Genomic DNA, 13,563 nt, shown 5'->3' on the forward strand with positions numbered 1-13,563 from the left:
CAAAGGGAACCAGTACTGATTTCAGAGTAAATACAGAAATGATCAATACACAGAGTCTATAAAATCAGAGATTATCAAAACACAGAGTCTATACAGTCAGAGATTATCAATACACAGAGTCCATAGAGTCAGAGATTATCAATACACAGAGTCTATAAAATCAGAGATTATCAAAACACAGAGTACACACAGTCAGAGATTATCAATACACAGAGCCCATACAGTCAGAGATTATCAATACACAGAGTCCATACAGTCAGAGATTATCAATACACAGAGTCTATAAAATCAGAGATTATCAAAACACAGAGTACACACAGTCAGAGATTATCAATACACAGAGCCCATACAGTCAGAGATTATCAATACACAGAGTCCATACAGTCAGAGATTATCAATACACAGAGTCCATACAGTCAGAGATTATCAATACACAGAGTCCATACAGTCAGAGATTATCAATACACAGAGTCCATACAGTCAGAGATTATCAATACACAGAGTCCATACAGTCAGAGATTATCAATACACAGAGTCCATACAGTCAGAGATTATCAATACACAGAGTCCATGCAGTCAGAGATTATCAATACACAGAGTCTATAAAATCAGAGATTATCAAAACACAGAGTACACACAGTCAGAGATTATCAATACACAGAGCCCATACAGTCAGAGATTATCAATACACAGAGTCCATACAGTCAGAGATTATCAATACACAGAGTCCATACAGTCAGAGATTATCAATACACAGAGTCCATACAGTCAGAGATTATCAATACACAGAGTCCATACAGTCAGAGATTATCAATACATAGAGTCCATACAGTCAGAGATTATCAATACACAGAGTCCATACAGTCAGAGATTATCAATACACAGAGCCCATACAGTCAGAGATTATCAATACACAGAGTCCATACAGTCAGAGATTATCAATACACAGAGTCCATACAGTCAGAGATTATCAATACACAGAGTCCATACAGTCAGAGATTATCAATACACAGAGTCCATACAGTCAGAGATTATCAATACACAGAGTCCATAGAGTCAGAGATTATCAATACACAGAGTCCATACAGTCAGAGATTATCAATACACAGAGTCTGTACAGTCAGAGATTATCAATACACAGATTCCATACAGTCAGAGATTGTCAATACACAGAGTCCGTACAGTCAGAGATTATCAATACACAGAGTCCATACAGTCAGAGATTATCAATACACAGAGTCCATACAGTCAGAGATTGTCAATACACAGAGTCCGTACAGTCAGAGATTATCAATACACAGAGTCCATACAGTCAGAGATTATCAATACACAGAGTCCATACAGTCAGAGATTATCAATACACAGAGTCCGTACAGTCAGAGATTATCAATACACAGAGTCCATACAGTCAGAGATTATCAATACACAGAGTCCATACAGTCAGAGATTATCAATACACAGAGTCCATAGAGTCAGAGATTGTCAATACACAGAGTCCATACAGTCAGAGATTATCAATACACAGAGTCTGTACAGTCAGAGATTATCAATACACAGAGTCCGTACAGTCAGAGATTATCAATACACAGAGTCCATACAGTCAGAGATTATCAATACACAGAGTCCATACAGTCAGAGATTATCAATACACAGAGCCCATACAGTCAGAGATTATCAATACACAGAGTCCATACAGTCAGAGATTATCAATACACAGAGTCCATACAGTCAGAGATTATCAATACACAGAGTCCGTACAGTCAGAGATTATCAATACACAGAGTCCATACAGTCAGAGATTATCAATACACAGAGTCCATACAGTCAGAGATTATCAATACACAGAGTCCGTACAGTCAGAGATTATCAATACACAGAGTCCATACAGTCAGAGATTATCAATACACAGAGTCCATACAGTCAGAGATTATCAATACACAGAGTCCATAGAGTCAGAGATTGTCAATACACAGAGTCCATACAGTCAGAGATTATCAATACACAGAGTCTGTACAGTCAGAGATTATCAATACACAGAGTCCGTACAGTCAGAGATTATCAATACACAGAGTCCATACAGTCAGAGATTATCAATACACAGAGTCCATACAGTCAGAGATTATCAATACACAGAGTCCATAGAGTCAGAGATTGTCAATACACAGAGTCCATACAGTCAGAGATTATCAATACACAGAGTCTGTACAGTCAGAGATTATCAATACACAGAGTCCATACAGTCAGAGATTATCAATACACAGAGTCCATACAGTCAGAGATTATCAATACACAGAGTCCATACAGTCAGAGATTATCAATACACAGAGTCCATACAGTCAGAGATTATCAATACACAGAGTCCATACAGTCAGAGATTATCAATACACAGAGTCCATAGAGTCAGAGATTGTCTATACACAGAGTCCATACAGTCAGAGATTATCAATACACAGAGTCTGTACAGTCAGAGATTATCAATACACAGATTCCATACAGTCAGAGATTATCAATACACAGAGTCCATACAGTCAGAGATTATCAATACACAGAGCCCATACAGTCAGAGATTATCAATACACAGAGTCCATACAGTCAGAGATTGTCAATACACAGAGTCCATACAGTCAGAGATTATCAATACACAGAGTCCGTACAGTCAGAGATTATCAATACACAGAGCCCATACAGTCAGAGATTATCAATACACAGAGTCCATACAGTCAGAGATTATCAATACACAGAGTCCATACAGTCAGAGATTATCAATACACAGAGTCCATACAGTCAGAGATTATCAATACACAGAGTCCATAGAGTCAGAGATTATCAATACACAGATTCCATACAGTCAGAGATTATCAATACACAGAGTCCATACAATCAGAGATTATCAATACACAGAGTCCATAGAGTCAGAGATTGTCAATACACAGAGTCCATACAGTCAGAGATTGTCAATACACAGAGTCCATACAGTCAGAGATTATCAATACACAGAGACCATACAGTCAGAGATTATCAATACACAGAGTCCATACGGTCAGAGATTATCAATACACAGAGTCCATACAGTCAGAGATTATCAATACACAGAGCCCATACAGTCAGAGATTATCAATACAGAGTCCATACAGTCAGAGATTATCAATACACAGAGTCCATACAGTCAGAGATTATCAATACACAGAGTCCATACGGTCAGAGATTATCAATACACAGAGTCCATACAGTCAGAGATTATCAATACACAGAGCCCATACAGTCAGAGATTATCAATACAGAGTCCATACAGTCAGAGATTATCAATACACAGAGTCCATACAGTCAGAGATTATCAATACACAGAGTCCATACAGTCAGAGATTATCAATACACAGAGTCCATACAGACAGAGATTATCAATACACAGAGTCCATACAGTCAGAGATTATCAATACACAGAGTCCATACAGACAGAGATTATCAATACACAGAGTCCATACAGTCAGAGATTATCAATACACAGAGTCCATACAGACAGAGATTATCAATACACAGAGTCCATACAGTCAGAGATTATCAATACACAGAGCCCATACAGTCAGAGATTATCAATACACAGAGCCCATACAGTCAGAGATTATCAAAACACAGAGTCCATACAGTCAGAGATTATCAATACACAGAGTCCATAGAGTCAGAGATTGTCAATACACAGAGTCCATACAGTCAGAGATTATCAATACACAGAGCCCATACAGTCAGAGATTATCAATACACAGAGTCCATACAATCAGAGATTATCAATACACAGAGCCCATACAGTCAGAGATTATCAATACACAGAGTCCATACAGTCAGAGATTATCAATACACAGAGTCCATACAGTCAGAGATTATCAATACACAGAGTCCATACAGACAGAGATTATCAATACACAGAGTCCATACAGTCAGAGATTATCAATACACAGAGCCCATACAGTCAGAGATTATCAATACACAGAGCCCATACAGTCAGAGATTATCAATACACAGAGTCCATACAGTCAGAGATTATCAAAACACAGAGTCCATACAGTCAGAGATTATCAATACACAGAGTCCATAGAGTCAGAGATTGTCAATACACAGAGTCCATACAGTCAGAGATTATCAATACACAGAGCCCATACAGTCAGAGATTATCAATACACAGAGTCCATACAATCAGAGATTATCAATACACAGAGCCCATACAGTCAGAGATTATCAATACACAGAGTCCATACAGTCAGAGATTATCAATACACAGAGTCCATACAGTCAGAGATTATCAATACACAGAGTCCATACAGTCAGAGATTATCAAAACACAGAGTACACACAGTCCGAGATTATCAATACACAGAGTCCATACAGTCAGAGATTATCAATACACAGAGTCCATACAGTCAGAGATTATCAATACACAGAGTCCATACAGTCAGAGATTATCAATACACAGAGTCCATACAGACAGAGATTATCAATACACAGAGTCCATACAATCAGAGATTATCAATACACAGAGTCCATAGAGTCAGAGATTATCAATACACAGAGTCCATACAGTCAGAGATTATCAATACACAGAGTCCATACAGTCAGAGATTATCAATACACAGAGTCCATACAGTCAGAGATTATCAATACACAGAGTCCATACAGTCAGAGATTATCAATACACAGAGTCCATACAGTCAGAGATTATCAATACACAGAGCCCATACAGTCAGAGATTATCAATACACAGAGTCCATACAGTCAGAGATTATCAATACACAGAGTCCATACAGTCAGAGATTATCAATACACAGAGTCCATACAGTCAGAGATTATCAATACACAGAGTCCATACAGTCAGAGATTATCAATACACAGAGTCCGTACAGTCAGAGATTATCAATACACAGAGTCCATACAGTCAGAGATTATCAATACACAGAGTCCATACAGTCAGAGATTATCAATACACAGAGTCCATACAGTCAGAGATTATCAATACACAGAGCCCATACAGTCAGAGATTATCAATACACAGTGTCCATACAGTCAGAGATTATCAATACACAGAGCCCATACAGTCAGAGATTATCAATACACAGAGTCCATACAGTCAGAGATTATCAATACACAGAGTCCATACAGTCAGAGATTATCAATACACAGAGTCCATACAGTCAGAGATTATCAATACACAGAGTCCATACAGTCAGAGATTATCAATACACAGAGTCCATACAGTCAGAGATTATCAATACACAGAGTCCATACAGTCAGAGATTATCAATACACAGAGCCCATACAGTCAGAGATTATCAATACACAGAGTCCATACAGTCAGAGATTATCAATACACAGAGCCCATACAGTCAGAGATTATCAATACACAGAGTCCATACAGTCAGAGATTATCAATACACAGAGCCCGTACAGTCAGAGATTATCAATACACAGAGTCCATACAGTCAGAGATTATCAATACACAGAGTCCATAGAGTCAGAGATTATCAATACACAGAATCCATACAGTCAGAGATTATCAATACACAGAGTCCATACAGTCAGAGATTATCAATACACAGAGTCCATACAGTCAGAGATTATCAATACACAGAGTCCATACAGTCAGAGATTATCAATAAACAGAGTCCATAGAGTCAGAGATTATCAATACACAGAGTCCATACAGTCAGAGATTATCAATACACAGAGTCCATACAGTCAGAGATTATCAATACACAGAGCCCATACAGTCAGAGATTATCAATACACAGAGCCCATACAGTCAGAGATTATCAATACACAGAGCCCGTACAGTCAGAGATTATCAATACACAGAGCCCATACAGTCAGAGATTATCAATACACAGAGTCCATACAGTCAGAGATTATCAATACACAGAGCCCATACAGTCAGAGATTATCAATACACAGAGTCCACACAGTCAGAGATTATCAATACACAGAGTCTGTACAGTCAGAGATTATCAATACACAGAGTCTGTACAGTCAGAGATTATCAATACACAGAGTCCATACAGTCAGAGATTATCAATACACAGAGCCCATACAGTCAGAGATTATCAATACACAGAGTCCACACAGTCAGAGATTATCAATACACAGAGTCTGTACAGTCAGAGATTATCAATACACAGAGTCCATACAGTCAGAGATTATCAATACACAGATTCCATACAGTCAGAGATTATCAATACACAGAGTCCATGCAGTCAGAGATTATCAATACACAGAGTCCATACAGTCAGAGATTATCAATACACAGAGTCCATGCAGTCAGAGATTATCAATACACAGAGTCCATACAGTCAGAGATTATCAATACACAGATTCCATACAGTCAGAGATTATCAATACACAGAGTCCATGCAGTCAGAGATTATCAATACACAGAGTCTATAAAATCAGAGATTATCAATACACAGAGTCCATGCAGTCAGAGATTATCAATACACAGAGTCCATACAGTCAGAGATTATCAATACACAGATTCCATACAGTCAGAGATTATCAATACACAGAGTCCATGCAGTCAGAGATTATCAATACACAGAGTCCATACAGTCAGAGATTATCAATACACAGATTCCATACAGTCAGAGATTATCAATACACAGAGTCCATGCAGTCAGAGATTATCAATACACAGAGTCCATACAGTCAGAGATTATCAATACACAGATTCCATACAGTCAGAGATTATCAATACACAGAGTCCATGCAGTCAGAGATTATCAATACACAGAGTCCATACAGTCAGAGATTATCAATACACAGAGTCCATGCAGTCAGAGATTATCAATACACAGAGTCCATACAGTCAGAGATTATCAATACACAGAGTCCATACAGTCAGAGATTATCAATACACAGAGCCCATACAGTCAGAGATTATCAATACACAGAGTCCATACAGTCAGAGATTATCAATACACAGAGTCCATACAGTCAGAGATTATCAATACACAGAGTCCATACAGTCAGAGATTATCAATACACAGAGTCCATACAGTCAGAGATTATCAATACACAGATTCCATACAGTCAGAGATTATCAATACACAGATTCCATACAGTCAGAGATTATCAATACACAGAGTCCATGCAGTCAGAGATTATCAATACACAGAGTCCATACAGTCAGAGATTATCAATACACAGAGTCCATGCAGTCAGAGATTATCAATACACAGAGTCCATACAGTCAGAGATTATCAATACACAGATTCCATACAGTCAGAGATTATCAATACACAGAGTCCATACAGTCAGAGATTATCAATACACAGAGTCTGTACAGTCAGAGATTATCAATACACAGAGTCCATACAGTCAGAGATTATCAATACACAGAGCCCATACAGTCAGAGATTATCAATACACAGATTCCATACAGTCAGAGATTATCAATACACAGAGTCTGTACAGTCAGAGATTATCAATACACAGAGTCCATACAGTCAGAGATTATCAATACACAGAGTCCATACAGTCAGAGATTATCAATACACAGATTCCATACAGTCAGAGATTATCAATACACAGAGTCCATGCAGTCAGAGATTATCAATACACAGAGTCCATACAGTCAGAGATTATCAATACACAGAGTCCGTACAGTCAGAGATTATCAATACACAGAGTCCATACAGTCAGAGATTATCAATACAGAGAGTCCATACAGTCAGAGATTATCAATACACAGAGTCCATACAGTCAGAGATTATCAATACACAGAGCCCATACAGTCAGAGATTATCAATACACAGAGTCCATACAGTCAGAGATTATCAATCCACAGAGTCCATACAGTCAGAGATTATCAATACACAGAGTCCATACAGTCAGAGATTATCAATACACAGAGTCCTTGCAGTCAGAGATTATCAATACACAGAGTCCATACAGTCAGAGATTATCAATACACAGAGTCCATACAGTCAGAGATTATCAATACACAGAGTCCATACAGTCAGAGATTATCAATACATAGAGTCCATACAGTCAGAGATTATCAATACACAGAGTCCGTACAGTCAGAGATTATCAATACACAGAGTCCATACAGTCAGAGATTATCAATACACAGAGTCCATACAGTCAGAGATTATCAATACACAGAGTCCATACAGTCAGAGATTATCAATACACAGAGTCCATACAGTCAGAGATTATCAATACACAGAGTCCATACAGTCAGAGATTGTCAATACACAGAGTCCATACAGTCAGAGATTATCAATACACAGAGTCCATACAGTCAGAGATTATCAATACACAGAGCCCATACAGTCAGAGATTATCAATACACAGAGTCCATACAGTCAGAAATTATCAATACACAGAGTCCATAGAGTCAGATATTATCAATACAGTCCCGCGCCAGTGTCACTCAATCCCGCACCAGTGTCTCTCAGTCCTGGGCCAGAGTCACTCAATCCTGGGCCAGTGTCACTCAGTCCTGCGCCAGTGTCACTCAATCCCGTGCCAGTGTCACTCAGTCCCGCGCCAGTGTCACTCAATCCCGTGCCAGTGTCACTCAGACCCGCGCAAGTGTCACTCAATCCCGTGCCAGTGTCACTCAGTCCCGCGCCAGTGTCACTCAATCCCGTGCCAGTGTCACTCAGTCCCGGGCCAGTGTCACTCAGTCCCGTGCCAGTGTCACTCAGTTCCGCGCCAGTGTCACTCTATCCCGCGCCAGTGTCACTCAGTCCTGGGCCAGTGTCACTCAGTCCCGGGCCAGTGTCACTCAGACCCGCGCCAGTGTCACTCAATCCTGCGCCAGTGTCACTCAGTCCCGCGCCAGTGTCACTCAGTCCCGGGCCAGTGTCACTCAATCCCGCGCCAGTGTCACTCAGTCCCGTGCAAGTGTCACTCAATCCCGCGCCAGTGTCTCTCAGTCCTGGGCCAGTGTCACTCAGTCCCGTGCCAGTGTCACTCAATCCCGCGCCTGTGTCACTCAGTCCCGCGCCAGTGTCACTCAATCCCACGCCAGTGTCACTCAGTCCCGGGCCAGTGTCACTCAATCCCATGCCAGAGTCTCTCAGTCCCCCGCCAGTGTCACTCAATTCCGTGCCAGTGTCACTCAATCCCGTGCCAGTGTCACTCAATCCCGGGCCTGTGTCACTCAGTCCCAGGCCGGTGCCACTCAGTCCCGTGCCAGTGTCACTCAATCCCATGCCAGAGTCTCTCAGTCCCCCGCCAGTGTCACTCAATTCCGTGCCAGTGTCACTCAATCCCGTGCCAGTGTCACTCAATCCCGGGCCTGTGTCACTCAGTCCCAGGCCGGTGCCACTCAGTCCCGGGCCAGTGTCACTCAATCCCATGCCAGAGTCTCTCAGTCCCCCGCCAGTGTCACTCAATCCCATGCCAGAGTCTCTCAGTCCCCCGCCAGTGTCACTCTATCCCGCGCCAGTGTCACTCAGTCCTGGGCCAGTGTCACTCAGTCCCGGGCCAGTGTCACTCAGACCCGCGCCAGTGTCACTCAATCCTGCGCCAGTGTCACTCAGTCCCGCGCCAGTGTCACTCAGTCCCGGGCCAGTGTCACTCAATCCCGCGCCAGTGTCACTCAGTCCCGTGCCAGTGTCACTCAATCCCGTGCCAGTGTCACTCAATCCCGGGCCTGTGTCACTCAGTCCCGGGCAGGTGTCACTCAGTCCCGGGCCAGTGTCACTCAATCCCGGGCCTGTGTCACTCAGTCCCGGGCCAGTGTCACTCAGTCCCGTGCCAGTGTCACTCAGTCCCACTCCTGTGTCACTCAATCCCGTGCCAGTGTCACTCAACCCCATGCCAGAGTCTCTCAGTCCTTCGCCAGTGTCACTCAATCCACACCAGTGTCACTCAATCCCGTGCCAGTGTCACTCAATCCCGGGCCAGTGTCACTCAATCCAGTGCCAGTGTCAGTCAGACCCGTGCCAGAGTCTCTAAATTCCGTGCCAGTGTCACTCAATCCCGTGCCAGTGTCACTCAGTCTCGGGCCAGTGTCACTCAGACCCGTGCCAGTGTCACTCAGACCCGTGCCAGTATCACTCAGTCCCGTGCCAGAGTCACTCAGTCCCGGGACAGTGTCACTCAATCCAGTGCCAGTGTCAGTCAGACCCGTGCCAGAGTCTCTCAGTCCCGTGCCAGTGTCACTCAGTCCCGGGCCAGTGTCACTCAATCCCGTGCCAGAGTCTCTCAGTCCCTCGCCAGTGTCACTCAATCTCACGCCAATGTCACACAATCCCGTGCCAGTGTCACTCAATCCCGTGCCAGTGTCAGTCAGACCCGTACCAGAGTCTCTCAGTCCAGTCCAGTGTCACTCAATCCCGTGCCAGTGTCACTCAGTCCCGTGCCAGTGTCACTCAGACCCATGCCAGTGTCACTCAGTCCCGTGCCAGTGTCACTCAATCCCGTGCCAGTGTCACTCAGTCCCGTGCCAGAGTCTCTCAGTCCCGTGCCAGTGTCACTCAATCCCGTGCCAGTGTCACTCAGACCCATTCCAGTGTCACTCAGTCCCGTGCCAGAGTCTCTCAGTCCCGGGCCCGTGTCACTCAATCCCGTGCCAGTGTCACTCAGACCCATGCCAGTGTCACTCAGTCCCGTGCCAGTGTCACTCAGTCCCGGGCCAGTGTCTCTCAGTCCCAGGACAGTGTTACTCAATCCCGTGCCAGTGTCTCTCAGTCCCAAGCCAGTGTCACTCAATCCCGTGCCAGTGTCACTCAATCCCGTGCCAGTGTCACTCAGTCCTGCGCCAGTGTCACTCAATCCCGTGCCAGTGTCACTCAGTCCCGGGCCAGTGTCACTCAATCCCGTGCCAGTGTCACTCAATCCCGTGCCAGTGTCACTCAGTCCCGCGCCAGTGTCACTCAATCCCGTGCCAGTGTCACTCAGTCCCATGCCAGTGTCACTCAGTCCTGTGCCAGTGTCACTCTATCCCAAGCCAGAGTCTCTCAGTCCCTCGCAAGTGTCACTCAATCCCGTGCCAGTGTCACTCAGTCCCGTGCCAGTGTCTCTCAGTCCCGAGCCAGTGTCACTCAGTCCCGTGCCAGTGTCACTCAGTCCCGCTCCTGTGTCACTCAATCCCGTGCCAGTGTCTCTCAGTCCCTCGCCAGTGTCACTCAATCCCACGCCAGTGTCACTCATTCCCGTGCCAGTGTCACTCAATCCCATGCCAGTGTCACTCAATCCAGTGCCAGTGTCAGTCAGACCCGTGCCAGAGTCTCTCAGTCCCGTGCCAGAGTCTCTCAGTCCCGTGCCAGTGTCACTCAATCCCGTGCCAGTGTCACGCAGTCCCGGGCCAGTGTCTCTCAGTCCTGTGCCAGTGTCACTCAATCCCGTGCCAGTGTCTCTCAGTCCCAAGCCAGTGTTTCTCAATCCCATGCCAGTGTCACTCAATCCCGTGCCAGTGTCTCTCAGTCCCAAGCCAGTGTCTCTCAATCCCATGCCAGTGTCACTCAATCCCATGCCAGTGTCTCTCAGTCCCGGGCCAGTGTCACTCAGTCCCGGGCCAGTGTCATTCAATCCCACGCCAGTGTCACTCAATCCCGCACCTGTGTCACTCAGTCCCGGACCAGTGTCACACAGTCCCGGGCCAGTGTCACTCAGTCCCGTGCCAGTGTCACTCAGTCCCGGGCCAGTGTCACTCAGTCCCGTGCCAGTGTCACTCAATCCCGCGCCAGTGTCACTCAATCCCGCACCAGTGTCACTCAGTCCCGGACCAGTGTCACACAGTCCCGGGCCAGTGTCACTCAGTCCCGTGCCAGTGTCACTCAATCCCGCGCCAGTGTCACTCAGTCCCGCTCCTGTGTCACTCAATCCCATGCCAGAGTCTCTCAGTCCCTCGCCAGTGTCACTCAATCCACACCAGTGTCACTCAATCAAGTGCCAGTGTCACTCAATCCCGTGCCAGTGTCACTCAATCCAGTGCCAGTGTCAGTCAGACCCGTGCCAAAGTCTCTCAGTCCCATGCCAGTGTCACTCAATCCCGTGCCAGTGTCACTCAATCCCGTGCCAGTGTCACTCAGTCTCGGGCCAGTGTCACTCAGTCCCGGGCCAGTGTCACTCAGACCCGTGCCAGTGTCACTCAGTCCCGCGCCAGTGTCACTCAGTCTCGTGCCAGTGTCACTCAGTCCCGTGCCAGTGTCACTCAGTCCCGGGCCAGTGTCACTCAATCCCGTGCCAGTGTCACTCAATCCCGTGTCAGTGTCTCTCAATCCCATGCCAGTGTCACTCAATCCCGCGCCAGTGTCTCTCAATCCCATGCCAGTGTCACTCAGTCCCGCGCCAGTGTCACTCAATCCCGTGCCAGTGTCACTCAGTCACGTGCCAGTGTCACTCAGTCCCGTGCCAGTGTCACTCAATCCCATGCCAGTGTCACTCAATCCCGTGCCAGTGTCTCTCAGTCCCGGGCCAGTGTCACTCAATCCCGTGCCAGTGTCACTCAATCCCGTGCCAGTGTCTCTCAGTCCCGGGCCAGTGTCACTCAATCCCGTGCCAGTGTCACTCAATCCCGTGCCAGTGTCTCTCAGTCCCAACAAAGAACAAAGAACAAAGAAAAGTACAGCACAGGAACAGGCCCTTCGGCCCTCCAAGCCCGTGCCGACCATGCTGCCCGACTAAACTACAATCTTCTACACTTCCTGGGTCCGTATCCTTCTATTCCCATCCTATTCATATATTTGTCAAGATGCCCCTTAAATGTCCCTATCGTCCCTGCTTCCACTACCTCCTCCGGTAGCGAATTCCAGGCACCCACTACCCTCTGCGTAAAAAACTTGCCTCGTACATCTACTCTAAACCTTGCCCCTCTCACCTTAAACCTATGCCCCCTAGTAATTGACCCCTCTACCCTGGGGAAAAGCCTCTGACTATCCACTCTGTCTATGCCCCTCATAATTTTGTATACCTCTATCAGGTCTCCCCTCAACCTCCTTCGTTCCAGTGAGAACAAACCGAGTTTATTCAATCGCTCCTCATAGCTAATGCCCTCCATACCAGGCAACATTCTGGTAAATCTCTTCTGCACCCTCTCTAAAGCCTCCACATCCTTCTGGTAGTGTGGCGACCAGAATTGAACACTATACTCCAAGTGTGGCCTAACTAAGGTTCTATACAGCTGCAACATGACTTGCCAATTCTTATACTCAATGCCACGGCCAATGAAGGCAAGCATGCCGTATGCCTTCTTGACTACCTTTTCCACCTGTGTTGCCCCTTTCAATGACCTGTGGACCTGTACTCCCATGCCAGTGTCACTCAATCCCATGCCAGTGTCACTCAGACCCGCGCAAGTGTCACTCAATCCCGTGCCAGTGTCACTCAGTCCCGCGCCAGTGTCACTCAATCCCGTGCCAGTGTCGCTCAGACCCGCGCTTGTGTCACTCAATCCCGTGCCAGTGTCACTCAGACCCGCGCACGTGTCACTCAATCCCGTGCCAGTGTCGCTCAGACCCGCGCAAGTGTCACTCAATCCCGTGCCAGTGTCACTCAGTCCCGCGCCAGTGTCACTCAATCCCGTGCCAGTGTCACTCAGTCCCGCGCCAGTGTCACTCAGTCCCG

The 13,563-nt window shown here is 45.7% G+C and overlaps 1 protein-coding gene across 1 annotated transcript in view; it reads right to left on the reverse strand.

Moving 5' to 3' along the window:
* The window catches only part of LOC140402492 (uncharacterized), a 535,159-nt gene that overhangs the window by 129,731 nt on the left and 391,865 nt on the right, over window positions 1-13,563 (reverse strand). The gene's annotated exons all lie outside the window — the stretch shown is intronic.

Source organism: Scyliorhinus torazame, chromosome 25, assembly GCF_047496885.1.
Source record: "Scyliorhinus torazame isolate Kashiwa2021f chromosome 25, sScyTor2.1, whole genome shotgun sequence".
In the NCBI taxonomy this organism is placed as follows: domain Eukaryota; kingdom Metazoa; phylum Chordata; class Chondrichthyes; order Carcharhiniformes; family Scyliorhinidae; genus Scyliorhinus; species Scyliorhinus torazame.